The sequence below is a fragment of the Benincasa hispida genome, chromosome 9 (assembly GCF_009727055.1).
Source record: "Benincasa hispida cultivar B227 chromosome 9, ASM972705v1, whole genome shotgun sequence".
NCBI lineage: Eukaryota > Viridiplantae > Streptophyta > Magnoliopsida > Cucurbitales > Cucurbitaceae > Benincasa > Benincasa hispida.
This window is the reverse complement of record NC_052357.1, coordinates 19850393-19859818: the sequence shown is the minus strand read 5'-3', so window position 1 is coordinate 19859818 and position 9426 is coordinate 19850393.

Sequence of the window (9426 nt, the reverse complement as noted above, 5' to 3'; positions counted from 1 at the left end):
TTGGAAGAGAAGACTCAGTTTTAGTAGGACTTATGACTTATGTTCATTAGAGGAATCAATGGTACTTAAAGAGAAAAATGTAACTACAGGGGCATAACGGTTATTGGCCCAGCTGTACTTATGAGCGATCTATGAAGGGTTGTCGCACTACTGATTGGTTAAGATGGGCACATAATATATCTGTGGTAAGGAGAGTTCAGCTGTCGATCTTTAGTGGAGTGCCTGGCAGTTAACGGATAGTGGATCCCGTGACTAAAGAGTTTAGTCAGTTATATTCACGTACCATTGGAGCTTCGAGCTATAGGTCCATGAGGTCCCTTGGTAGCTCAATGGATTCAGTTGAGGATCAGTTCTTGGTGTTAATTTGAAATGTTCAAATTGACAAGAGGTATTTTGATTATATATGATATAATCGGTATGATGTATAAGATACATCTAGTGGAAGATTGATGTAAATGAGATTTACATTCAGTACCCTAGAATAGAAAAAGAAATTTATATGTTTCATGAGATGAAATATTAAAACTATAGGTTATAAATATAGTATGATAAGTTGGTTATCATTTATATTTATAATTATATTTAATTATTGGATAATTTAATTCTATTTCTTTTAAATAACCAAAGTAGTGAGTGGGTTATTGGATCATGGTAACCGTAAGTTTAAAAGGAAAGTGGTTTCCTTATTTTAAATGAGGTTTTTCACAAAAGTTTGAAAAAGGTTTTGAGTTTTCTCTCCGCGCAAAAGAAACTTACGCAGTCGTCAAGTAAATAAAGATTTACTAAATGACGGCTGGGCGAGGCTAAAACGATCGTGCAGTATTTACTAAACGATCGCGGGTCAAGGTAAACATCGTGTTAGTGTCTGTAGTTTGATTAGATCGAGCTAAATGATAGGCTAAACGATCGCATAGCTTATCTAAACGATTGGGCATCGACCTATACAATAGGTCTCCGCCATCTCCCACTTACCCAGTCATTGTACGCGATCGTTGTTTCCTCCATTCGTCTGCCTCATACCAAGTCGACAGAGGACCACCCTCTGGATTCTCAACCGAGAATACCAAGGTCGCCTTTTTGGTTGGTGTCAGACTCGACTCGATACGGTCGAGGTTTTCTGGAGGTCATTCGTGGTGCTACGGAGGAGTTGCGTTCGTGTTGCGGATGAGTTTGTGACCGAGGAGATCGTTGAGGACGAGCACAAAAGTATTTGTGTTGTGTTTCGTGCGGTGTTTGCAATCGTGTAGATCGAGCGTTCGTGGTTGCTATTGTTCGAGCGATCAAGAGTGCGCATCTGAGCGTGGAGACGCTTCTGCTATTGTGCATAGAGTTTGATTTCTTTATGCATTTGTTATTCATGCTGTAATTTATCTATATAATTGTATAACCGTTTGTATTAAAGTTGATTGTAAATGCATAGTTTATTCATGATTGTAATTTGGAATAGTCTTTGTTCCGCTGCCTCATGGAAATCACGATTCCGATTTCCTTCAATTGGTTTCAGAGCCAGATTTTTGATACTCCAAAATTACAGATCTGAAAATGAACAACATTTTTCAGTCCACGGTGGTTTCTGCATTTGTGGTTAACCGTTTTCTGCCATTTTAGGATGAATTGGATGAACGTTTCGGGTTTAAATTGCCTTTTTGTTAAAGATTTTTGCTATTACAAAGTGTTAATTGTAAGGGCCCCTGTGTTTTTGGGCGAAATTTACTTTGCAATCGAGTCTGTAATTATCTGAAAAAAGTTTAGTTCATCGCAGTCGTTCGTTGATGAAGCTTCAGCGCATGGCGATACAGTTCTTAATGAAGAAGAAGATCAAGCGGTTTTCGGATCGTGTAGCCTCAGGTAAACGATCGTTGGGATTTAACTAAGCGATCGTTTAGATTTTTTTTCTAGACGATCGTGTAGTATTTTCTAATCGATCGTTTAGCTAATTCTAAGTGATGGGGTAAATCGTTTACCAATATCGCGTGGCGTTGGTTGCACGATCGCGTAAGCGCTGGAGATAGAAATCGCAGTGGGAGCATGCGATGCTCGTCGTTTAGTTAGAAGGGCGCGTGCTAGACGATCGTGTAGTTAGCAACGCTTCATCGCTTAGTACTACCTATGCGCATCGCGCATATCCTTCTCATATAAGTGATCGTGTACTTCAGGCTTCATCTCTTGGTAAAGGTACACGATCGTGTAGTTATAACTAAACGATCGTTTGGATTTTTCTAAACGATCGTACAGTAAATGTTAAACGATCATTTAACTCTGGAGCGTTGGTAAGCGATAGAACGAAGTGTTTGTTTTATCGTGTAGACGATCGCGGGGTGCTTAGTACACGATGGTAGGAGAAGCAATGCTTTGCCCAAACGGTTCAAGACCCGGTTCGCCTGTTTTAACCGGAAATTCCTTGTCTTTGTAATAGTTACTTTTCTTTTTGTGCTTTAATGCAATTTTACCCAACTCATTAACTTTTATTGCTTATACATGTGATGTATGGTGCTTATATGCCAAAGTGTTTGTCATATAGTTAAAAACCCACCTTAGGTTGTGCAATCACTCATGCATCATGTATTATAATTGTTATAATATTGCATGAAGAAATTACTTGAAAGCATGCGCATGCATCATGAAATATAAGAGTTATATTTTGCATGCATTGAGCACTATCATGCATCATCCTTTTATTATAAATGTTATAGTCTAAGGTGGATGGAAGCATGTTTTGCTTGTTTCATTGCGGTTTTGTATAAGTGTTATATAAAAGAAGTAGCAATGAATGGGCAATGCATTGAGCATGACACTCATACTGTTTATAAGTGTTATGAATGCCTTACATGTGTTAGCTTAGCATTATGGTTGTTTCCGTTTATAAGTGTTATAAAGGAAATTAGACCTAAAATCAATAATTCAGAGTTGCATGCGGATTTAGGGTGAACTCAAGTTTTTAAAAGGGTTTTAAAATTAGATTGAGATAGACCTAAGTTCAAGTGGTTCTAAAGAGTTTAGTAACCTAGATTAATCTTTTAAAATAAGTTTAGTAGGACTAAATTGGTTGAATAAAAGATTAAATTTGTTGTAAATCTATCTATAAGGGATCTTTTGTCTAAGGTGGGTTCTGGCTAGGTTAGGGTTCTTAAGTTGACGAACACCTCTATCTGGGAACCAACCTGGAAAGGTGAATTAGATAGATTTTCAATAAGCATGTGCCGTTTTGGTCAGAGACATCGTTAAAGAGTTTAATGGATGATGATCAAAAGTTGTTCAACTATCAAATGTAAAAGTTACTCTTGGAAAAACCTAAAAGTCACTTAGTTAAAATCCGTAGCCGTGTTTTTTCTAAGTAAATTAAACACTAGGTTATAAAATACTTAGTGGGAGGAAGAGGCGCATCAGATATTTCTATGATTCCACTCACGTTTCTCCCTGTATGTTCACAACGTGAGATTCATGCTTGGCCTTGAAATGCCCAATATGCATCCCCCTTCGGATGATGTTTGCATGAGTCAATATCAAGGTGGACGAAGAGAGTATTTATAGTAAGTGGGTGAAGGGTGTGTCTCAACACGTCCCCCTTCAGATAGGTTTTGTGCAGTTGGTCAATATTAAAGTGAACTCCAGAAATGGATAGGGTCGCTTTAGGTTTTTCCCCAATCGGATTTTTTCCCTTCGGATTGGCCTTTTAGGACGGACCTCTAGGGCTTAAAATGGCAGGTCAAACTTATGGGAGATTGTTAAGTAAGTTAATGATCTCTTGGCCAAATCAATGATGGCTTGTCGTTATAGGAACAAGAGTTGTTCTGGTATTAATGATTGGTCAAGAACTTCTCAATTCAGAGGAGGGATAACTGACCTCCCTTCGGCGGCTTTTGTCCTAAACCTTTAAAGTGTCATTGCGAAACTAGATGTCACACGGGGTTATGTTAGTTTTGCTAAAACTTTATTGGATGTTGTTTTGTTTCACAACGGGTATTTGCTTAAAACCTAACGTAGGTCAATGTGTTTTTATTTTTAGCAACTCATTAATATTTCCATTTAAAGCTTTTAAAAATGATCGATTATTTACAGTGGAAAGAATCGTGTGAAACGAATTTCGTGACAAACGACCTCTATCCCACTACTCTCCAAAAGAGGAGACAAGACATTAAATGTGATTTATTGGTCTTGGAGACATGTCTGGTAGAGAATGATGATTCTTCCTGGATCCTCGATTCAGGTTCTATCAATCATGTCAGTTCCTTTTACCAAGGATTCAGTTCCTGGCAAACGTTGTCATAGGGAGAGATGACTCTTCAAGTCAGTACTGGTGAGGTTGTTTCAGCTGTTGCTATAGGCAGGGTGAAGTTATTTGTTGACAAGAAACGTTATCTGTTATTGGATAATATTTTTGTAGTTCCTCATATTAAGAGGAACTTAATCTCAGTTTCTTGTCTCATTGAACAAGGCTATATCGTCTCCTTTTCTGAGAATAAAGTGTTTATTTTCAAGAATGAAATGGAGATTGGTTATGGTTCAATGGAAAATAACTTATATATACTAAGGTCGTTAGTCATAAAAGCCTTGTTTAACACTGAAATGTTCAGTACGACAACAACAGCTAAAAGACCAAGGGTTTCTCCAAAGGACAACGCCCATCTTTGGCATCTAAGGTTAGGCCACATCAACCTCAATAGGATTGAGAAGTTGGTGCAAAGTGGACTTCTAAAGAGTTTAGAAGAAAACTTCTTGCCGGTATGTGAATCATGCCTCGAAGGCAAGACGACCAAACGACCTTTTACTGAAAAAGTTACAGAGCCAAGGAAACCTTGGAGCTTATACATTCAGACCTCTGTGATCCGATGAATATTAGAGCTCGAGGTGGGTATGAATATTTCATCTCTTTCATAGATGATTATTCAAGATTTGGGTATCTTTTCCTAATGCAATGTAAGTCTAAAGCCCTTGACAAGTTCAAGAAGTATAAGGCTGAAATTGAAAACTTGTTAGGTAAGAAGATAAAAACACTACGATCTGATCGTGGTGGAGAGTATATGGACCTCCAATTCCAGAACTATATGATAGAACATGGGATTGCGTCCCAACTCTCGGCCCCTGGTACGCCTCAGCAGAATGGTGTATCAAAAAGGAGAAATAGGACCTTGTTGGACATGGTTTGGTTTATGATGAGTTATGCTCATCTTCCAGACTCGTTTTGGGGTTATACAGTGCAGATTGCATGTTATATCCTGAACAACGTTCCCTCGAAAAGTGTTTCTGAAACACTTTTTGAGTTATGGAGAGGCCACAAAGGTAGTTTATGCCACTTCAGGATTTGGGACTATCCGACACATGTGCTAGCAACTAACCCAAAGAAGTTGGAATCGCGTTTGAAGTTTGCCTCTTTGTAGGCTACCCCAAAGAAACGAGAGGAGGATACTATGATTCGAGTGAGAACAAAGTATTTGTTTCCACTAATGTTATCTTCTTGGAAGAAGATCACATGAGGGATCATAAGCCACAAAGTAAGCTCGTTTTACGTGAGATCTCTAGTGAGACTGAGACTACTGCAAGTTCAACAAGAGTTGTTGAACAGGCCAACAGATCAACAAGAGTTGTTGAGGTCAGAACGTCTAGTCAACCAGCTCAAGAGTTGAGACTACCTCGACATAGTGGGAGGGATATGAACCCACCAGATCGCTACATGGGTTTGACTGAAGCCCGAAACGTCATTACAAATGATGGGGTCGAGGATCCGTTGTCTTTTAAGAAAGCAATGGAGGATTTGATCACTGGACGACAGTCAAGACGTTCCTTAAGTATCTTCAGAGAACGAGGGTCTACATTCTTCTATATGGAGCTAAGGATCTGATCCTTATGGGATACAACGTTGTTGATCCCTTTACAAAGGCTCTCACGGCTAAAGTGTTTAAAAGGTCACTTGGAAAGTCTAGGTCTGTGGGACATGTGGTATCTTGTCTAGGGCAAGTGGGAGGTGATACTGAGGTATGCCCTAGTTTATTATATATTGTACAGTTTTATATTGTATTGTACATTAGTCTCCCGAGTCATTAGGACAATGGGAGATGGTTGCAATTGGTGTCCTAATTCTTCCGAAGTTTCATTGTTTGGTAAAGATACACATTGTTCAATGAATAAAATAAATGTTATTTAATTCTGGCATACTCATATCCAATAAACAAAGCTCCTTGGTTATCTTATGTGAACTTAAGCATATATATGTGATATACAAGTGGATCATGCCTTAAGTGATAACCTAAATCGGTCTGTAGTATAAGGATTAAAGTGGGATACCTGATCCTTGTGACACTACGGATACGACCCACTTTATAGAGGTTTGCAAGTATTGTAAACTACTACAGATGGTTAATCCTGACCATTCGTGTGGAAACATGGAGCGGGGGTGTTCTATACAAAGAGTTTATATAAGACCTGGACCACGAGATGACTAGACTCTGTATATAACGCCGTTGATACTAGAGACTTGCTTCTCATCTAAACGACCATAGGTGATACGACCTCAATCTTGAGTGTTTTTTAACCTTCTGCCTTTGAGGGCGGTCCTTTGTTCATTAGAGGAATCAGTGGTACTTAAAGAGACAAATGTAACTACAGGGGCATAATAGTTATTGGCTCAGCTATACTTACGAGCGAACTGTGAAGGGTTGTCGCACTGCTGATTGGTTAAGATGGACACATAATATATTTGGTAAGGAGAGTTCAGCTGTCGATCTTTAGTGGAGTGTCTGGTAGTTAACGGATGGTGGATCCCGTGACTAAAGAGTTTAGTCAGTTATTTACGTACTGTTGGAGCTTCGAGCTACAGGTCCATGAGGTCCCCTTGGTAGCTCAATGGATTCAGTTGAGGATCAGTTCTTGGTGTTGATTTGAAATGTTCAAATTGACAAGAGGTATTTTGATTATATATGATATAATCAGTATGATGTATAGATACATCTAGTGGAAGATTGATGTAAATGAGATTTACATTAAGTATCCTATAATAGAAAAAGAACTATGGTTATATATTTCATGAGATGAAATATTAAAACTATAGGTTATAAATATAGTATGATAAGTTGGTTATCATTTATATTTATAATTATATAATTATTGGACAATTAAATTATTTCTTTTAAATAACTAAAGTAGTGGGTGGTTATTGGATCATGGTAACATGGTAACCGTGAGTTTAAAAGGAAAGTGGTTTCCTATTTTGAAATGAGGTTTTTATAAAAGTTTGAAAAAGGTTTTGAGTTTTCTTCCACGCAAAAGAAACTCACGAAGTCGTCAAGTAAATACAGATTTACTAAATGATGGCTGGGCGAGCTAAACGATCGTGCAGAGTAGAGTTAAACGATCGTGCAGTATTTACTAAACGATCGCATAGTTTTGCTAGACGATCGCTGGCCCAAGGTAAACGATCGTGTAGTGTCTGTAGGCGACAGATCGAGCTAAATGATAGGCTAAATGATCGTATAGCTTTTTCCAGATGATCGTATAGCTTTATCTAAATGATTGGTCCTTGACCTATACAATAGGTCTCCGCCATCTTCCACTTGCCCAGTCATGTACGCGATCGTTGTTTCCTCCCTTCATTTGCCTCATACCAGATCCGAACAGAGACCACCCTCTGGATTCTCACACCGAGAATACCAAGGTCGCCTTGTTGGTGGTGTCAACTCAACTCGATACCATCGAGGTTTTCTAGAGGCCGTTCGTGGTGCTGCGGAGGAGTTCGTGACCGAGGAGATCATTGAGGACGAGCGAGAAATATTTGTGCTGTGTTCGTGCGGTGTTGCAATCGTGTAGATCGAGCGTTCGCGGTTGCTATTGTTCGAGCGATCAGAAACGCATCGGAGCATGGAGATGCTTCTGCTATTATGCGTAGAGTTTGATCTCTTTATGCATTTGTTATTCATGCTGTAGTTTCTCTGTATGAATTGTTATATAACACCGTTCTGACAGAGACGTCACTTCACTAGGATGACCATAGGTAACATGACATCAATCCTGAGTGAGTTGAGAACTTCTACCATTGAGGGCAGTTCTTTGATTTGTATGGGTGCGAGTGGCCAGGTCGCCGATTCAAACCTACCATTTTGGGGATCGCCTGAGTTGGGAGTTTGGAAATTCAGCTACACAAGATGGAATTCACTCCTTCCCGAAGTAGAGGCAAGTAGATAGATAGCTCTCTTAAGGGCTGATTCCAGGGCTTGAACGATGTGGCGCCACACACCTTCTCTTGGCTCGAGAGGTGTACACATAGTTGGACTATGTTATATTGTTCATTACATGAATCAGTGGTACTTAAGAAGTAAGATGTAACTACAGGGCAAAATGGTAAATTGGCCCAGCTGTACTTACAATCATCTGTGAAGGGCCATCATACTCTTGATTGGTTATATCCAATGGACACAGAAATATATCTGTGGTAAGAAGAGTTCAGCTGTTGGTTTTAGTGGAATACTTGACAGTTAATGGATGGTGGATCTCGTGCTAAAGAGTTTAGTCAGCTATTCACGTACCATTGGAGTTTTAAGCCACAGATTCATAAGGTCCCCTAGGTAGCTTGGATAAAGTCGAGAATCAGTTTTTGGGTCAGTTTGAAATGCTCAAATTAACAAGAGGAAGTTTGATTATAATGATATAATTGATCTGGTTAATTATATATGATATAATTAGCTAAATGTACGAGAATATTATTTTTGGAGGAAATTAGATATAAATATGATTTATATCAAGTGGAGGAGAAATTACTATAGTAGATATATGATATCAAGTTATAGGTTAAAAATATAATATGATTAGATTCATTTATTAATTTGTTAATTATGTGATAACTGGCCAGAAACTTCTCCTCAATCATGCGTTAGTGGAAAAATCATATCGGTTATTGTAACTGAAGAATAAAATGAAAATGGTTTCATTTTGCAAAGAGTTCGGAAAAATCGCTCAAGGTGTGGAAACGTAACGATCGCTTAGCTGAGAGCCTATACGATAATGCCTTATCGCCTAAATGATCACACACCTCGCGTACTAAATGATCGTACGCATTCTCTAAATGATCGCTTGGCTTTTCTAAACGATCGCTTTAGTATGGCGATTTTATAAACGATCGCTTACTCTTTACTAAACGATCACTTGGTAAAACCTACACGATCGTGTAGCTTTCTTTAAACGATAAGCATCTGTTACACGATAGCATTCTCCCACTTGCTTGTCGTTCTACACGATCATCCCTTTCCTCCTTCCTTTACCAATTCCATCAAAGACCACTCTTTGGATTCTCACTCCTCGAGAATACTAAAGGCTCTAACTGGTTGTGTCGTTCCCGCTCCTGCTTGTTCGTGCGCTGCCGTTCGTGTAGACGATCATGCTGCGGTAAACTTTTTGCTGGGCAATAAAACGTAGAGGTTGCTTCCAATTCCCTGATTT